Raw genomic sequence first — 18,819 nt, forward strand, 5'->3', positions numbered from 1 at the left:
AGAGGTTACTCAGACTAACCGGGACAAAAGGGTTAACATCCCTACTACTTATTGCTTGCGTCCATTCCTAAATCAATGAGGAATAAAACTATGCATATTAAACGCATATTGTCATATTGGTTTAACCCTTTTGGTTGAGGTCCAGCCTTCTGGCTGTAGGACAAGGGGGCTAGGACTAAATAAACCAAGCAGGTTCAAGGTAATATGAGATCTGGAGGAGGAATCAGGCAAGAATCCTGACTGGTATCTGGATCAAGGTCTTGAACCTCCGAAATTGGAAGTGAGAAGGAGAATCAGCAATACTATTGAGGTGTTCTAAGATATGATCTACTACTATTAGCAATTGTGGAATGACAAGGAGAGCAGTAGAGACCCTATGCGTAGCGGCAAAAGGGGCAACACGGAGGTTAGCCCAAGCCCAGGGGGTCGGACAATGTTAGTATAGAAGCCTGTGCCCTCAGGCCACGGACGTGGGGCAACCTGGTAATAGGTGGGTCTCACGACATCCATACCCTCAATGCTGAGCAAAGAGGAAAGGGTGACCCAGTCAAACCCACACAAAGACACACCAAAAGGACAAGCAAAGCACAGGGAAACTAGGAACAGGACAGAGTAGGAGTGCCCTCTAGCTGTAGAGGGCATGACAGATACAAAATACAAAATACATAAAAAAAATACAAAGTAAATAATCTGCCTTGGAGAGTAATTCACATGGCATAGTTTCGGTGACCCAAAAGTAATAGAAGTTCCTTTTTTGCAAACCTTAGCTGACAAGTAGGTAAATTGATACAATTGAAAGTGGTCAAGCTTGTCATAAGGCAAAGAGGCAGAAAAATCTTTAAATAATAGCATGACTGTGAAGTGGCTGGACAAGGCTTTTGTGGGGAGGGGCATTGGTTTAATAGGGAAGTTAATCATAATTAGTCATCAAGCAGATGAAGAAGAACATTATTATATTATATGATAATATCATTATATTAATAATATAGTATATGTATATATAGTATATAGTATAGTATATATAGTAGTGTTATAATATATAACAATAACTTTATTTATAAGTGTGGCTTCTCCAACTACTTTAAAGTAAGAAAAAGAGAGCACAGAATGAGAGACACCAGAATTACACAATTACAATAAGGTTTGGAATACAGTAAGGAAAGCAAAGGGGGGAAACACAGAACCAGTTAAATAAAAGGCCTTCTAAAGAAGAAAGTTTTGAGTCTTGATTTGAAAGAGCTCAGGGAAGCATGAGGATTTTGAAGTTCACACGAAATTTCATGGGAAGCTAGTGCAATGACTCCAGAATAGGAGTAATATGATCACTTGCACAAGACAAAGGATTGCTCAGGATTCTGGCTGCCAAATTCTGGACATACTAAAGTAGTGGATTTAAGTTGGTAATTATAGTGAGAAGACAGAAGCATTGACCATCTATTCAGCAACAGGTAGCAATAACATGGGACATAGTCTGGTGATATTTCTGAAGCAGAATAATGATGTATTTACAATATGTTACATATGTGGGTTAAACATCAAGCCTGGATCAAGTATCACCCTATCAAAATGACATTTTTCCAGCCATCATACTCAAAAGAGATGCCAGAAACTAGGGGTCAATAGGTCAATAGGTCATTGAAGATGTCTGCTTTGGAAAGTGAAGCTCCTGGCTCTGCTTTCTTAATGGGACAAATAGCATGATTGATGGTATCAGAGTGAAGAGAAAAATCAGAGCTGGGAATAATGCTGTTAATGTTTGGAACACAGGACTTAGAAGAAGCTGACAAGTCGATTATTACACTCTTTGTCCTGGAATATTTGAGAATGGTGATCCCAATGGGGCTGATACCATAAACAAAAAAGATGATAAATCAAAGGATCATAATTCCTTTGTCAATAACTAAAGAGTCTATGTACTCAGGGCCAGAGGTTACTGATTGCTGATTTTTACAATAATGGGAGAAGGGGGGAGAACAAATAGACCAGTAGAAAAACCAAATGAAAGACCATCTATAAACAATGAGTGAAACTGGAATCGGAGTGGTGGAGAAATTAGGAACCTAGTTTAAGAATATTAATCACTTGTGGAGAGATGAACCAATAATCATTTAGGGGCAGATGAGACAGAATGTGCAGGGAAAGAACAATAGGGTCACAAAGAATGGAAAAAGCAAGAACAAATTAAGAATTAAAGTTATTACAGACTTAATGAACTCTGACAAACAAAACAGGACAATCACTGAGATCTTTTGATTGTCTAAGTGTATAATAGGCAAAAGAGGTAAAAGAATCAGGGCCAACCTCAGTGACAGCTGCAGGGCAGAAGTTTGCTGTTTGAGATTGCAAAGAGCAAATGGTGCAGGATAGGGCCCTAACACCAGCCAGTGTCCAGGTCTCCTGTGTAGGAATGTTGTTTCCACTGGAGTAAACAAGCTCTGGCTTTAGTAGACAACTGTTGTGATACTTGTAGAAAATAGAGTCCCCAAAGTGAACAGATAAAGCAGAATGAAATGCATATAATCATCCAGTTCATGGTAACAGGAAATACAGAGCACATTACAGTGTAAGAGGCAGTGAGTTGTACAGTAGTTTTCTGAGCAATTGATAATGTTTTCTGCTATTATGAGTGTCCCTGTGATTGTGTTGGTGTAATTACACCCTGCTGTTGTTTTTGCAGTCATGGGTATTTAAAAGGTGGGGCTTTATTGAATGAGGAAGGAGGACCTGCCTTTGGAATTGTTGCCAGCTGGCATTTTCTTTGTGCTGGAAACTTGAATTAGGAAAATGTACCAGATGGTTGTTGAGAGAACAACGGCAAACAGTAATGTTGTATTAAACTTGATGTATTTGGCTGTATCTAAGGTCTTTTTCTGACAGAAGCAAGATCTCCTTACGGATTTGCCTGTTTTGGCTCCCTCTATCCTGACAAGTGTTCCTGCTACTAAAAAGCATCCCTAACGATGATAGTACTATCACAATCATCCATGGTAAGGATGGTGTTACTTACAGTACTTGATGAAATGTGTTTGGTTTGTCTCAGGCATAGAACTTTTCATTCAGACATAAGACTTTTATTTCTATTTCATCAGCCAGAGAATATTTTGCCGCATGGTCTCATGATCTTTCATTTACTATAATGTGGCCTTTTCTCTGCAGCTGCTTCTGTCTAGCCACTATTTTATAGAGGCTAAATCTGTGTAATTCTGCAGAAATTTGTGTCCTCTGGAAAAATTCTCCCATCTATCCTATATATCCTATGGGTTTCACAGTATACAAATCTGTGACAATGTCCATTAAAACAGCAGATTGTGAGTGTGTTTTCTGGCTTTATGGCTATTAGGAATGAATAATAAGCAGTTGCATCACATGGAAGTAAAGAATATACAATTTATTTATGCAATACCAAAACACACATACAGTAATTTTACGAGGAATGACAGCAGCCGAAAGCTTGGGAGAAATTAGAATCGTTTATTGTGATATGGAGATTTGGCGTAACCCGCTTGGCTGAGGGCCAACCTCCCGGCCGTTGGACGGGGAGGATAGGACCCCCATGCGACCAATGGGGTAGCTGCAAAGGTGGAGAGGGGGTGGAGGAGGGATGCAGAAAACGAACGAGGAAGAGGAGAGGGTGACGTTTGATATTTATGGAGACCGGTTGCTTACGTCAGGATTAGTGAGAATTGCAGCAGCTGTGTCGAATGAGCGCGGCTGCCTTCATTCCTCCCGAACTTTCATTAAAAACTCCATTTCACGAGGAATGACAGCAGCCGAAAGCTTGGGAGAAATTAGAATCGTTTATTGTGATGTGGAGATTTGGCGTAACCCGCTTGGCTGAGGGCCAACCTCCCGGCCGTTGGACGGGGAGGATAGGACCCCCAAAAGAACCAAGCGGGACCCCCTGTCACCAGTGCAGAAAAACAAAAACAAAAGATTATTGGGCCAATTCAGCTGAGGAGAGAAAGTGCCTGCTTGAGGATACCGGGGTTAGTTTTAATGTATGCATGGTAAGCCTCGGAGGATCGACGGCCGAGTTGCTTGATGAGATACTCGGGTATGCCCTGGCGAGCGGTGGAGGATGCGGCCCCTGATCTAAAGGAGTGCCCGGAGAATTGTTTAGGAGGGTATCATGATGCGGCCCTTCTCATTTGCGAACAGAGGGGCAGTAGGCGAAGCTCCGGCAGAGGTGCGAAGATGTGCGTAATGGGATAGAGGCTCGTAAGGGGTTATGTAGGAACAGAGTTTGGAATAACAGGTGAGAGTGGCGGATCTGAGTTGGTTGGTTTTGCTTTTCTTGAGATAGAAGGTCAGCGTCTCGGAAGGTAAGATGGAGATGTTGGATAAGCAGGGTTGAGGAGAAGGATCGAAGGATGTGGAATTAGCAGTAATTTCGGAGCGCCTTAGGAAGATAAAGAAGGCTAACAAGAATAAAGATTCAAGAGGGCGGTCGACCCAGGGTGAGTGGTAACCTGACCTGACAACGTTGAGGCAGGATTCAAGGATGTCTGAGGTAAGTGGTGCGCGTAGGTTCGGAAGTGGTTTTCAAGCCACTGAAAGCCTTTAAGGAGAGTAATTTGAGGGTGGATAAGGGATGGACAGATCGTGCCGAAAAGGAGTGGATGCCGCACAGGTATACTTTGGTGGTGGATGCTCGTAGCTTGAGTGAGTTTCTACGATAGCAAACGAAGGATGATACGGTGAGAATGTTGAAAGAACGGAATTTTATGTTCGCGGAGAGGTGGAAGGATTGGAAGCCCTTCCGGGCAGTGCAGTAAGAATTGAGAGTTCGAGGGGCGATCCCTAAGAGGATAGTTTGCTGGGCCAGCTGGAGATAGCGATGGAAAGGATGATTCAGAGGAACGTGAGTTCCGAATAGGGAGGTACTGTGCACGGGTTCAGTCTTGCATCTGGTGCCAAGTTCCTGAATTGAAAGCGAGAGAGAGAGTCAGCTATCTCATTAAGGTGGCCTGGAATGTGAGCAGCTACGCGTATGAATTGATGTGTGAGAGAAATCCATTTAAGGCAGCAGAGGAATTTCATGATGGATTGGGATGAAGACCTTCCTTTGTTGGTTATATGAACTACTGCATGGATGGCCGAATGGATGAGGACGGTTTTTTGTTTCCAATTGTGGCCCCAAAGAGAAGCAGCAACGACAATTGGAAATATTTCTAACAAGGCCGATGACTGGTTGGCGAGAGGGATTGGAGAGAAATCAGGAGGCCAAGGGGCCGCGAACCATTGGCCTTTGTAATAGCCTCCGAAACTGACTGAGGGGGCTGCGTCTGTGAAAAGCTGGATATCCTCAGTGTCAGAGAGGAGGTCATCGTAGAAAAGAGATATGCCATTTGAGTTGGCCAAGAGAAGCTGCCAAAGCCTGAGCTCGGATTTGCAGTTGGCTGAAGGGCTTACGTGGTGGTAAAGAGAGGGCACGGAAGAGGCGAGGTCGAGAAGGTAGACCGTCCTTGAGGGATGATACGCATGGCGTAATTGAGGTGGCCGAGCGGAGAGAGAAGTTCCCTCTTTGTGCGAAATTTGGCGGAAGAATAGATAGAGATATACATCTGGATCTTGTCGATTTTGTCGCGAGGCAGGGAAGCGGAGAAATTGATGGAATTGAGGGTGATCCCGAGGAATTGGATTATATGAGAGGGGCCAGTTGTTTTGTCCATGGCAAGGGGTACCCCTAGTTTCCTAAAAACGGAAAGAAGTGTGGTGGAGGCTCTTGCAGGTGGGGTGTGAGGAAAGTCTATGGTAAGGAAATCGTTGAGAAGGTGGACGAGAAAAGGAAGCTTATAGTTATTCGAGGGGTTCTGGCCGAGAGCTTCGGCTAAGGTACCGAAAATGTTTTGGGCTACTCCTACGTCCAAAGGCAAGGCGGACTGCGAAGAACTTGTTCCACCAATGAACTCCGAAGAGGTGCCAGAGGTCTGGGTCAGGAGGCATAACTTTAACGGCGCTGGAGATGTTAGCCTTAGTGAGCCAGGCGCCCAGACGGACCGCTATGCCGATGGGATTGATGTGGTATACGGGGAATGGGGAAGAGTCAAGTGGGCCAATCATGAAATCATTCTCGACTTTGGATGCTAGCAAGGAATCAATGGACTGGGGATCGGCGGTGGCAGATTGCAAATTTTTGCAAAAGATGAAGGAAGAAGGAAGTGTGCACGGGCCTGGTGAGAATCCGAAGGAAAGGCCGTCGAGTAAGATGTGGGTGGAAGAGGGGTCGGGGTAACTGAGCAGGCCGAAAGCAAGAGCGGGGATGTCGATTGGGGTAGACGGAAAAGCCAGTAGTCTTTTGGGAATGCTGAAGGTGGAGCGAGCATGGAAGGGCCGGCGGGGGCAGGCAGAGCGAGCATGAGCTTCGCCGCAGAAGCTGCGAATGTGAAGGAAGCGACGAAGGGGAGAGGTACGTGTAGAGGAATTGAAGATGTTGGAAATTTGTTGGCCTCTGATCGTCACGATGGGGCGACCGCGAACATCTTTGGACCGGGAAGGTTTGAAGAAGACCTGGCGGGAGAATAGATGCTGTGGGGGAGAAGGGGCGGAGTCGGGGTTGGGCTTGCGGATGGTATCTGGGCAAAGATTTGATGAATGTGTCCGAGAGGAACAGAAGTCGCAGGAAAGGGCTTGGACATCGGTGAAAGTGCGGCAGTAAAGCTCAATGTCGAGGGCTCCCCAGTAGGTGCGCTGGTTCCGTTGGAGTAGGCTGGCAGCGGCCTCGGCCAAGAACTGCTTATGGTAATCGTAGAACAGGGAGCCCTCGAAAAGGACAGATAGATCGGGGATGCTGTGCATGTAATCGTCGAGTTCCTGACGACGTTGGGGAAAGGCGGAGCACGTGGTGTCGCAGAAAATGCTGAAAGCCAATCAGAAGTCGGAAATTCGAAGGACTGAAGCAGAGTGAGGGTCAGAAGATTTGAGAGTAACGGAAATCGAGCTGCAGTCGACCGTTTTAGAATCAGAGTTGTAAGTGGAGGAAGAGAGAAGGTGAGCTAGATTGACGTCCGCACCTCAGAATTTGCTGCCGGAGTGAAAAGGGAATGGGAGGAGGACTAAACGTTAGTGTGTTAGGAGGAGCTGGGAGAGGAACGGCTGTTCGGAGAGGAAAGTCCTTAGTAAAGGGGAGATTGGAATCCAGGGCCGAAGGCATGGGATGACGGATGCCGTGTTGGACACCGGGGAAGGGAGAAGATGAGGAGAGAAGAAGAGCGGAAAGCAGGTTGTGGTAGGAGGGGTTTGACGGATCTGGGGCCTGAAGCTCAGTGGCTTGGGATATGGAAGCCGAAGACTGTTGAGGAATTGAAGCGGGGGCGAAGGCTGCGTTAGGGACTGAGGAGGCTGCCGAGTCGTCTTGGACGCCAGGGGGTGGGGGAGGGTAAGGGCCGCCTGCTGGCTGAGCTGGGGGTCGTTTACTAGCTGGCCTTCGGGCCGTGGAGACAGCAGCATGGGCCGAAAGAAAAGAAACCGGGGCCGAAGGCACCAAGCTGGCGGAGCTTGAGCCGTGTTGGACACCGGAGGTAGAGACAGAGGAGAGTGCAGAAATTAGATTAAGCGGAGAAGGGGGGGGAGGGGCGTGAGCCTGGGGCCTTAGACCCGGCAGCAAGGGGGCAGGAGGCTGGGTGGAAGAGGCTAGGTGCAGTTGTTCAGCAGAGGAATGGATTGCTTGGAAGAAGAGACAGACACGGATATATCAGGACAAGACAAGACAGAAGATGCGACAGGCGGAGGCGTGGGCGGCCTTGGGGTCCTCACGTTGGGATGAGTGGCGGCGGCGCGGGTGATGTCATCAGAGGGCGCCGGGGGAAGCTGTGGAGCTGATGTTTCCTTGTGTAGACTGCGGTTAAGTACAGGGAAAACAGAGCCTTTTTGTTTTTTTTTGGAAGCGTTTCTTTTAAAATGGACGCCATGTTTTCGAAGTATCCTCTGGAGGCTTGCTACGGTCCGGTTGGAAATCGCGAGAGATGATCCAGGAGAAGGGGGGGCCGATGTGCATGAAGCGCGGCGGCAGGGACATCCTCAAGAGAAGCCGGGGTTGTTTGAAGATTTTGCCGTGGAGGAACGGGAAGGCTGGGTTTGTAATGAGAGAGGGACTACGACGGCGGAACGCAGTCTTCGGCGAGGAGTTGGATCTTGTGAGGACTGGCTGGGAGATGAGCGGCGCTGATGTGGCACGGCGGGTGAAGGAGGCAATGAGACGGAGGTGAGGGGAGCTGTGGGGGGTGGACTGGACAAGAGGGGTAGGAGAGTCTCCTGCGCTGCAGAAAAGGTCTTCATCGGAGCGGCGGATTTGTAGATCCATGAGAAGGGAGCACGGATTCGAGCTAGGCAAAAACAAACCATGCAGAAAACGAACGAGGAAGAGGAGAGGGTGACGTTTGATATTTATGGAGACCGGTTGCTTACGTCAGGATTAGTGAGAATTGCAGCAGCTGTGTCGAATGAGCGCGGCTGCCTTCATTCCTCCCGAACTTTCATTAAAAACTCCATAAAAAAAGAAATAGTACATGCAATATGTGAATCGATCAGTTTTGATACAAACAGATGCTTTTTTCATCTTCTGATGTGCCCCAACTGTGGCACAGTATTCAGACAATAACAAACCATAATGCTAAAATAAGCAGTGTTACATCCACTGAAAGTGACTTCTATCTCCTGGATGAGCTGAACGCCTATTACGCTCGGTTTGAGAAGGGAATCATGGAACCACCGGTGCTCCCAGACGCTGCTGATACAGCTGTGTCTGTCATAGAGGCAGGCAGCTTTTAGACGGGTGAACATATGGAAGGTGACCGGCCCAGACGCCGTTCTTGGACAGGTCCTTAAGTCCTGTTCAGACCATCTGGCCATGGTTTTTACAGATATTTTTAATCTTTCACTTTTACAATCTTCCTTTCCCGTGTGTTTTAAGAAAACTACTATTATACCAGGTGCAGGTGGATTATGGATTTCCTAACTGGAAGACCACAGACTATGAGGGTCAAAGGAAAGCCTTCTTCCACTCTAACTGTCAACATAGGTGCTCCTCAGGCTGTGTGCTTTGCCCCCTGCTGTTTTCCTTGTTTACCCACAACTGTGTGGCCAGACACAGCTCCAACTCCATCTACAAATATGCTGATGACACTACCATTATTGGCTGAATCACTGCTAATGATGAGACAGCCTACAGGGATGGGGTCAGGAACCTGGGGGAGTGGTGCGTTGACAATAAGCTCTCCCTCAATGTCAGCAAATCCAAAAAGCTGGTCATTGATTTTAGAAAGCAGGGTGGGGACCACACCCCTATCCACATCAATGGGGTGGCTGTAAAGATGGTTAGCAGCTTCAAGTTCCTGGGTACCTGGAGCTACAAAGTCCTCAGACAGTTGAAGAATTTGGTCTATCTTCAACTGTGTTTACCACATTTTACAGGTGCGCTATTGAGAGTGTGCTCATGTGTGGGATTACAGTGTGGTTTGGTATCAGCTCATTGTCTGACTGGTTGTCTGACAGTTACAGGGGGTGATCAGGTCAACCCTGTCCATCATTGGAGTACAGCTCCCCTCTATTTTGGATTTTTTACAACTCGCTGTCTCAGGAAGGCTGGAGTATCACTAAGGATACCAGTCATCCTGGTTTCTCATTTTTTTCCCCGCTTGCCTTTGGTAAGCGTTATAGGAGCATAGAGACATGAACTTCCAGATTCAGAGACAATTTCTTCCCACAAGCTGTCAGATTACTGAACTCTACCCTTCAATCTTTGATAAATAAATATTTTTCAATCCATCCTTTTTCTCACCACTTCTTCCAATTCAGGATAGCAGAAGAGCCAGAGCCTATTCTGACAAGAAATGGGAGCATGGCAGGGTACACCTTGGATGAGATACCAGTCCATTGCAGGGCAGACACACAGATGTGACACAGACACAAACTCACACCTATTCCTAGAAGCCATTTAGCCTACCAGTATTTGTTTGCACTGTGGGAGGAAATCAGAGAACAAGGAGAGAACCAACACAAACACAGGGAGAATGCAAATAGAAAACCAGGTCTGGAATTGAACACAGTGCTGTGAGGAAGCAATGCTAACCACTGTGTACTTTGCCACACTACCAATTATAATAAACAGTCATGCAATAACAGATACAATTTTTAATTGGCCCCGCAAATTCACCCATTACTACAGCATAATATTTTAGCTTAACAATTAATAAGTCCTAGATGTTCTATGAAAGCCTAAAAGCCTTTTTTCTATACAACACAAGTGAGTTGAACATTTGTTTTTTTGTCCCCTTGTTTTTTTTTCATTTCTTTACCTTTACAAAAAAAAAAATTAAAGAAGGATCATGAATCTTTCTACATGAATTAGATTATATGAATTTATTATTATTATTATTATTATTATTATTATTATTATTATTATTATTATTGTGAAAGGAAGTTATTTTTTCAATAGTTTCCAATGAAAAGCCTACTACCTAATGCCTAAATGTTCTAAATGTTCAATAAAAGGAAAAAGAGTCAGGCACAGGAAGGAAAACATAGATTAATTACCATCAGAAAGCTAAAAAGTCCCAAACTAGGAAATGTCTTAAAAGGTACAAGTCAAGTTGATGAAAACATAAAAAAATCAATTTTAGAAAATCACACAGGCTCATTTTCATTCATACTGTAATTAATGGCTTCGAGAGAGAGGCAATGTATTCTATGTCATATGACTACAGAACCACAAGAGGTTCATCAACAAAGAGCAACATTGTTTTGACGGCAACATTGTATTTCTATGTAGAATAATTGTGTTATTGTTGATGAGTACATTTGTTTGTATACCTAACGTTTTTATCTGTTGACTGTAGTTTGCAGTGAGCGCGTGTAGTTTCTCTCCCACTGTATTTTTCCTTATATAATACAATGATCCCACTATCTCCTTCCTTTCAGTCATTGTAACTCCCTTACTGTTTACTCTGTCTGTATTTCTTTTTAGAATTCCTTTTCATAAAATCAAGTGTCTAATTGTTATCTGCTGACTTGTCTCAGTCTTTCACACGGTGCTCTTTTCTCAATCATTTCTGAGAGCTGTCTTAAGGTGATTTAGGTGTAAGTAAACCATATACTATGTTGTATTTTTTTTTCAAATGGACATTAATCTTTTGTATGAGCCAATTGTTTAAGTACATATATTATATTATATTATATTAAGTATATATTTTATCTTCAGAAAAGAAATGTGTAAGATACAGCATCAGTTGAAAAAGTTCATTGCTTCTTTTCAAAATAACTTTTTGTATGATCTAAATTATACAGTGTATTATATTTTTTCAGAGACATTGTGAAATCAATCAAGATTACCTGTTTTTAATTAATGACAAAAATTTAGGTTAAGATATTGTTCAAACTACAGAAAAACAGAGTATATGATAAAATCATTATTTTTTAAGCCTCAAGAAAAAAGAACTTGGTTTATCAAACTGAAACAAATAATTACATCAATTTCCCTTCGGGATCAATAAAGTCTTATCTATCTATCTAAAAAATATTTTTCACACTGTACAATAAAAATGTCTAATACAACAAATTAAATTATACATACATCACATTGAAATAGAAACCAAGATACATGTCACAAACTCTTTGCATTCCAAGCACACAAAAGTACGTTAAGGTGCTAAATAGTTTCAAAATGTATTTAAATAAAAAAAAATTGGAGCATTTAGCCTCATATTAAAAAGGGGAACAAAGAAAATAATATTTTAATTTAATGTGACAAAAGACATTTGTTTGGTAACATTTCTCAGACAGTGTAAGGGGCTGATGTTATCTAAACAACTGTGGTCAAGGAAATGAAAGATTTAATCTTATAATAATACACTAGTAAAGCCTTATTAAGAATACTATGCACAGTTTTAGTCATGATGCTACAGAAAAGATATTGCTGCTCTGGAATTAGTCCAGAGAGGAGCAACCAAATGCATTCTGGGAACCAGATGCATTCTAGCATGTCCTACACTGACAGGCTGAAAGAATTTAACCTTTTTAGGCGGCAAAGCCAGGGCAGTGGATTTCTTCAGAATAAAGAGTGAAACACAAACCAGAGGATGTGGAAATTATGTGTGAGGGCTTTTAAAACTGAGAACAGGGGACACATCTTTGCACAAAGGATTGTGAGAATATGGAATAGGCTACCTGGCCATGTTGATTAAACCTTTACCCTGGTTTCCTTCAAACAAAAGCTGGATTAGATCCTTGGATCAGTACAATACTAAAAGTATTAGTACGGTAGTATTACTGAATGGTCTCTTCTCATTTGTATTATGTCACCAGCATGTAAAAGCACAAACATTAAATCCTCACAGTGAGTTGCTTTATGAGAAGTATAAATTAAAATTATATTTAAATGAACTACGCCTGCTCCTGAGATTGCCTTGAAAAGAGCATCTTGCTAATTTATACAGAAGTCTTGCTTGACCTTTCCTTTTCAATATTGAATGTGATTTATATGGCATGACTCATATCAAGGCTTCCATTTTAATAGCTCATTAAATTAAATTTCTTTCCCCCTGAGAAATAAAATATATTAACACTTAGCTTTTGGAATACAAAGGTCCTACAAAATAGCTAAATTAACTTTGCAGTCTTAGAGCATTAGGATGTGGGGATCTATGGGTGTGTTTTGAAGTAAATTGACCTTCAAACAATAAGTTATAACCTTATATGAAAACGATGGAGCTCCATTTACTTATGCCTCATTTACAGTAATTGCAAGCTGCGAACTCAAAAACAAAAAATGCAGCAAAAAAGTCTCGAAGGAAAACAAACTGGCTCTTGCAAATACAAGAAACTTAAGTAGGTTTTACAGAAAAAAACATTCTCAATTTGTGTTCTCTTACTCTTCCCAATACGTAACTGATGTCACATGAATCAAAATGATTTAATACCTTTAACCAGTTACATACCATCATGTTAGAGGCCTTTGTTTGCCATATCATATAACTGCTCAAAGAATTCAGTAATTGTGGGTGACATTTCTGGTGCAAATGTTGGGTGAATACGAACACATTTTTTTCTCTCATTCAGTTAAACCTTGTGCTTTCATGTTATCTTTTCTCATTTGAAAAAAATCAGAAACTGTCTAGAACTAAACTTGATATTCAGTTTCTTCATCCCAGTCTTGCAGCTGATCACATTGCATTGATCACATGCAATTACTGCATTCTTTAGGAGAATAAATGCTTGTCCTGTTGCAGGAGAATCCTTATTACATACCAGTGAACAGTTTATTAACAGAAGTGACATATGCCAGATGTGTAATCTGGTCTCCTGAGACCCTTTCTCCATGCCCATATAATGCCTGGCTTCTCAACTACTAGCAACAGTACCTAAAACAGTGAAATAATTAGACAAACTTTAGTCTACAGAAAGCTCACTTCCATGATAAGATCAGCAGAAAGTTGGATGTGAGTTAGATGTAAAGGTAATGGCTGTCATAGTAATTGGATTCAATAGTCCAATTGAATTCCAAATTATGTATTACAGTACCTCAATCAAAACTTGAATGTTCAAACCGAAGTCTTTTATGGATGAAAGAATACAAAAAAAATCCTGTTTGCTGCTGTTTATTACATTTAACTTTCAATCTTAAAAGTACTTTTAAGAGTACTTTTAAGAGTTAGAGTACTTTTTTTAAGTGCATTCATGTTCACTTAAAAAAACAATGCAAGTCAGAAACATGAGCTCTGATTGTGCAAGAGTTAGATTTGTGAAGGATGTATTTATTTAAGATGCCTTACAAATAGTTAAAGCATAGATTAATAAACTATGCAAGAATCTCTGCTAAAACAACCAGAATGTTTTTTTTCTTGACGTAAAAATGTTTCCACTCAAATTCATATAACACATTCAATAACTTTCATTTGCAGTTTAATCTCACTATACTTGTTAGGGTTGTCAGTTCTCTGCGTGATGGTGTAAGGACCCTGTGCAGAGTCTAAAGGGTGAAAGGGTCAAGAGTACTTATCTGAGAAGTAAATCCAAAGGGCGGAGGTGCCAATAACGCTAATCCTAGGATGTAGTCAGAAGAAATGCTTTAGTCTTGATACCGGGGATGAACAAACTCAAGGATTTTGTAGAAGCAAAGGAAAGGCTCTTAGCAGTGTAAACCCAGTACTGAGCAGAGAGGATACTGCTAGAAATCCTTAAATATGATAGTACTGTGGGGTGTGGTAGTGAAATGGCAAGATGATAGGTTAATTAATTTCCGAGGTCGCCGCCTACGGAAATTGGTGGAGGTAGAGGCCTGTCAATGCTGAGGTCTGTGGTTGTGGGGAGCTGAAGACGTGACATTACCGCCCCCCTCATGGGCGGCTCCTGACGGCCTAGAGGAATGACTCTGAAGAATTTCATGAATGAGAGTCTTATCCAAGATTTCCCTATCTGGTACCCAGGAGCATTCTTCAGGTCCATAGCCTTCCCAGTCTACGAGATATTGAGAACTGCAGTGACAATAGGAGTCCAGAATTTTGTTGATGGTCTCCATTCTTCAAGGGCTAGTTTTATGAAGAAAAGCTTACGATTTTCCACGTTGTAGTTTATCTCTGCAGAAGTTAGCCTTTTCAAGAAGAAGGCAGAGGGATGAAGTATTCCCTTGTCTCCCTAGGATTGAGAAACTGTCCCCACCCCATGCGCTGATGAATCTACCTCAACCACAAAAGGTAATGATGGGTCCAGGTGACGCAGGAATGGAGCTGTGGTAAAAAATTATTTAAACTCTGAAAATTTTTATTTTTTAAATTAAATTTTTTAAATTTTTTAAATTCTTAGGTGACGGCCAATCCTTGATGGCTGAGATCTTACTATAATCCATTTCGACTCCCAATGGGGAAAGAATATATCCCAAAAATTGTGTCTCGGTAACATGAAAGATGCACTTTTCTCATTTGACATAAGGATTGTTTTTTATGATATTGGAGAGTACCTCCCTAAAGTGATTACTCACAACTGGCAACCCACCAAAGCTAAGCAGGTGTGAGCCTGGTCAGTACCTGGATGGGAGACCTCCTGGGAAAAACTAAGGTTGCTGCTGGAAGAGGTGTTAGTGCTCACTCTGCGGTCCATGTGGGTCCTAATGCCCCAGTATAGTGACAGGGGACACTATACCGTAAACAGGCGCCGTCTTTCGGATGAGACGTAAAACCGAGGTCCTGACTCTCTGTGGTCATTAAAAATCCCAGGGCGTTTCTCTAAAAGAGTAGGGGTGTAACCCCAGCGTCTTGGCCAAATTTCCCATTGGCCCTTACCAATCTTGGCCTCCTAATAATCCCCATCTATGAATTGGCTTTATTACTCTTCTCTCCTCCCCACTGATAGCTGATGTGTGGTGAGCGTTCTGGCGCACTATGGCTGCCGTCGCATCATCCAGGTGGATGCTACACATTGGTGGTGGTGGAGGGGAGTCCCCAGTACCTGTAAAGCGCTTTGAGTGGAGTGTCCAGAAAAGCGCTATATAAGTGTAAGCAATTATTATTATTATTATTAACATGGAAATTATTGGAGAAAATTAAAATGTCATCTAAGTGAACTAAAATGAATCTTTGTATTATGTCCTTCATGAAGCCTGAAAGACCATCGGGGCGTTGACTAAACCGAATCGCATGACCAAATAATCATAATGTTGTGGGTAGTCATAAAAATGGTTTTCCATTTATCACCTTTCCTGATTCTAATAAGATTATATGCCCCTCGAAGGTCTAATTTAGAAAAAATAGTAGCGCCACGTACAGATTCTAGGGCCACCAGGATCAAAGTTAAGGGGTATCGGTTCTTATTAGTTATATCATTTAAAATCCTATAATCTAGACATGGTCAGAGTTCCCCATCTTTCTTCTCGATGAAGAAAAAACCTGCAGAGGGCAGAGATGTTGAGGAGTGAATAATCCCTGCTTTTAACGAGTCCTGTATATATTTTTCCAAAGCCTCTGATTCCGTATTGGAGAGGGGATAGATGTGCCTGGAAGGAGATCTATCGCACATATGATGATGAGGGAGTGAAGACAGTGTATTTTGCTTACTAAAAGCTTCCTCCAGGTCTGAATACTAAGGTGGGATTTTAAGAGTTTCTTGCTGGGGTAGATTGGTGCAAGCTGCCTTCATGGGTAAATGACAACATTTGGAGAGGCATTGAGGTCCCCAAGCCAATAGGTCGTTTTGAGACTGGGAGAAGTGAGAATCATGTTTTTATAGCCAAGGGTGTCCAAGTAACAGAGGGTGTGATGGGGTATCTAATAAAAATAAATGGATCTCCTCCGTAGGAATTGCTCCAATGTGGAGAGAAAAAACTGCAATCTGCCAGTGAATTTGACCAGAGGATACAGGTGAGCCATCTAAGGATTGGACAGGAAGTGGGGGTTTTACCAGTAATAAAGGGATGTCCCAGGTCCGGGCGAGTGACAAGTCTATAAAGTTCCCTGCTGCCCCTGAATCAATGAAAGCAGAGAGAGACAATTAGGAATTTCCTCGAACATAATGTGGCGGGTAGAAAAAGTCCAGCGGGAGATTTAAGCAACGTTCACCTGTGGGTAAACTGCGGCCCGTGAGCTGAATCCGGCCCGCCAGCCAGTTTTAACCAGCCCTTGAGGTAAAAAATAAATTAGTCAATATTCCCCATATTCCACTTTGTTTGGTGATATTTTTTCTTACATTTCATTTTTTGTGCCATTAGATGGTGCACGAACGCTTTACCACAGTGATCCCAAACTGTACATCGTCCCACCTTGGGGAGGCGCCATTGTGGGCGTCTCAGGTATCGCCAGTCAAAGAAAAATTTTATTACAAGCAAAACCCGCTGTTCGTGCACACAGAATGTATGAGTCGCACGTCACAAGAGTCGGCAGTCTGTAAGCAGCATACCAGTTGACAGTGGCCTCGGTGTTTCTGTGAGTGGTCATTTTGTGAGTTTATTTTTACACGATTGCAATTGAGAGGTTTTAAATATGATTAAAAAACATGAAGGACAAGAAGCCTAGTTCTAAAGAGAAAAGGAAACACAAATACAGAAAGTATGACAACAGTTTCTTGAATTTCGGTTTCATGTGCACAAATCTGGACACTGAAGAATGTCCTCAGTGTGTTCTCTGCCTTAAAGTGTTGGCTGCTGAAAGCATGCTTCCCAATAAATTGAAACATCAATTTAAATGACAACATTAAATGAATTTACAGAAAGCTGTTTTTTCTAACCAAACTACAGTCCCCAGCAAAGTTAATCTTTCATCATACAAAGTTGCAAACTGAGTAGCACAATGCAAAAAAACTCATACTATTGGATTACCAAGGAATAAGCAACAGAGCTCTGTGAATTCTGCTTCCTTTTGCAATTTCCTGCCTTGGTGAGGCTAGGGTTTTCAGCACTCGCAGTTATCAAATCCAAGTTCAGATCAAGAGACAATGTTGAGAAGGAGATGCACGTTGCCTTTTCAAACATACTACCCGGTATGTTTGGTGAATTATGTTAACATAATTTATTAAACAAGCCCACCTACCCATTAAGAGGCACAAACAAAAATAAATTGCATTTATCTCCCTTTTTTTAAAAACATTGATGTTAAATTTTTACTTTTTCCAAGTAATTTTATTTGCATTTTACAAAGATGTTGATTATTTTTTTTAATTTTCCATTTATTTTACATTCAGATCATTTTAATAAAATGTGTTGTCGAGTATTTTTACTATTTTGATCAAGCTTTTTGGTTTCGAAAATGATTAAAAATAATAAAAATTATATCAACTTGGTTTTTATTTTGATCCATCATTTCCTTTTCAAATGTATGATCTTTTGTAAAATATCACACTGCCATAGAACTTATTTTTTACACAGGGGATGCAAGTGGAAAATTTGACAGGTCAAGGGAGGCATGGATTCAAAAAATTTGGGAAGCCCTGCTTTACCAATTTGATTCACCAGTTAGAGTGGGTCCATCGTACTGTGAGGGAACCTGCGCCAAAATGAGTGGATTGAAGAAGAAGAAAGTTGACAGTGAATGCAGAGTGTTCACCAAAGAATGGACTGCAAAATACTTTTTCACAGAGGTTGGAACAAAGGCTATATGTTTAATTTGTAAGGAAAGTGTCGCAGTGTTCAAAGAATACAATCTCAGTTGGCATCAGTTTTCTACCAAACATGCTAACTATGCTAGCAATCTGCCGCTAGTTTACAGGCTCAGCAAAATGTAATTTTCCGCCCTTCTACTATCCAAGAGGCCAGCACAAAGGCAAGCTACCTAACTCATATACATGTACTGTATAATTGCTAAACAAAGCAAGCTGCTCTCTCAAGGGGAGCTTTTGAAGGAGTGTATGATAGAAACCACAGATATTCTTTGTCCAGAGAGCAAGAACAAATTTGAGAAAATAAGTTTATCATGCAGAACATTTACCAGTTACCAGTTAACAGTCACCCATCTGGTCAAGGTAATCAGTGAAGACTTGGCTTGTGAGTTGAACGTCATGTTTTGTTCAATTTTTATTTTTTTATATTTAAAATATTATTTTTTTTCTCTCAGGTTATCATTAACCTTGAACTAATAAGCCTATATTGGATTTTAAACTTATACAGGGCATAGGCTATCCGTAACAGCAGCCTGAAGTGGCCCGATATACAGTTTCAATATTTTATGTGGCCCTTGGACCAAGAAAGTTTGCCCATCCCTGGTCTACACATTACACTAAAGAACAGGTTATTGTTTTTTGTACCTTAGTTACTTCATCTCCAGTACATTTGAAGAAAGCATTGCTATCTCTTTTTAAAATCATATTTAAATTATTACTTTTAGATTGATTTTATTTTGTTTC

This window comes from Atractosteus spatula, chromosome 7, assembly GCF_055471065.1.
Source record: "Atractosteus spatula isolate fAtrSpa1 chromosome 7, fAtrSpa1.hap1, whole genome shotgun sequence".
Taxonomy (NCBI): Eukaryota; Metazoa; Chordata; class Actinopteri; order Semionotiformes; family Lepisosteidae; genus Atractosteus; species Atractosteus spatula.